Source organism: Etheostoma spectabile, chromosome 10 (assembly GCF_008692095.1).
Source record: "Etheostoma spectabile isolate EspeVRDwgs_2016 chromosome 10, UIUC_Espe_1.0, whole genome shotgun sequence".
Taxonomy (NCBI): Eukaryota; Metazoa; Chordata; class Actinopteri; order Perciformes; family Percidae; genus Etheostoma; species Etheostoma spectabile.
The window spans coordinates 26,119,322-26,120,802 of record NC_045742.1 but is presented as its reverse complement, the minus strand read 5'-3'; the positions used below and the strand labels follow the sequence as shown (position 1 = coordinate 26,120,802).

General features: G+C 35.0%; 1 long non-coding RNA gene across 1 annotated transcript in view; it reads left to right on the top strand.

Moving 5' to 3' along the window:
• The first annotated feature begins 493 nt into the window (after nt 1-493).
• The window catches only part of LOC116697133 (uncharacterized), a 1,799-nt gene continuing 811 nt past the window's right edge, over nt 494-1,481 (top strand). Inside the window, exon 1 of the long non-coding RNA XR_004333927.1 lies at nt 494-511. This is a non-coding gene — a long non-coding RNA (uncharacterized LOC116697133). The remainder of the gene's footprint in view (nt 512-1,481) is intronic.

Below are 1,481 nucleotides of genomic sequence, written 5' to 3'. Positions count from 1 at the left end.
TTGATTATATGATAGATAAATCTGACAACTCTGACGAGAAGCAGGTGGGCCGGGTTAGGCGTGTATGTAATGATAAGCAAGATACTTGCACTTAAATTTCTTCATATGGTTCATGCAGCTTATGGTGTCTGTGCATGTTTGAGTCTCATATAGTATTCAATAGCAGCTTGATTGGTTGGGGTTAGGCATTGATTTGGAGTGGTTAAGGTTAGGATAGCCGATTGGTCAGGGGATAGGACCTGTACATGTAGGCATGGACACCTGGCCAATAGAAGTGTGTGAATGCTATTGTGTGAAGGCGGGTCTTGGAGTGGCCATGGTAGGAAAAACAATATTGCGTCTCAAGGAATATCCTTTTTTAAATTGGGTTAATATTGAAGATTAACTGCAGTAGGTTGGTAATAATCTCCGCTATGTTATGTAACTTTACCATATTTATTGTAGACTGTTTGAATGCAGAGGACAAAACATCAGACAATGGTGTAGGGAACTCGTCTTGCAGCTGTCAAAGGTAAATTTTGGGACATTTTATTAAATAGATTGTTTATAAAGGTAATGACGTAAACAGTCATGAAAATGAATATGCAACCTTAAACAGCTGTGGACTACACTGTGTTTAAACCAACTATATTTCATTTGGGTTTTTGCTTGTCTTACCTTAAATTGTCAGACTTATGGACATGTGATTGTGTAACAAAGACAGAAAATGTAATGTCTTGTTGTCTGGAGTTTGCAGCTTCAGCGTTGAAAGCACTTAACTGGAAGTCTCTGTAGATGAATGTGTCAGCTAAATAAAATGTAATGTAATGTAATAATTGCAACAAATTAGCTGAAAGAAGAATGAGAGAAGAAAAATGGGATAGAGCATGCGCAATTAATGGGAAATTAAACAAGAAGTAGAACTACTCTGTGGACATTTCAGAAATGTAGTCCATATAAACCAAAATGTGCTTACAAAGGCGATTTCTTACAAATGTATGTATGTGTGTGTGTGTGTGTAATGTTCTGAAACATCATTTATCCACGGAGAGATATTTGGGAAATTTTGATAATGACAATAATAATGATCTGAGATATGTAAAAAATGTTGTGTGTCGTGAAAATATTACGATGTTATGTAACCTAAGACAGGCTACAGTCATTTACTGATTCAGTTAGAGATGTTTAGTGAAATAAATAAATTAATCTTTACACAACAGATAATGCAGATGGTTTTTTAAGTGGATTAATCCGTCTTATCCTAAACCAGAGGGCGGAGGGGCATTCAACAAGTAGTGGGGCATCGGGTACAGAAGACAGGCAAAATGTACTGTACTATAATACATTATTATATTTCTATTCATCACCAAAACAGATACTATACTATAACTGTAGTATAGTTTATATATAGTGTATACAGTATATCAATATTTTTTTTAAGTTTTTTGTGGCATTATTAGATCTTTATTTGAAAGATAAAGAATCTGAAGACATGAAAGGGG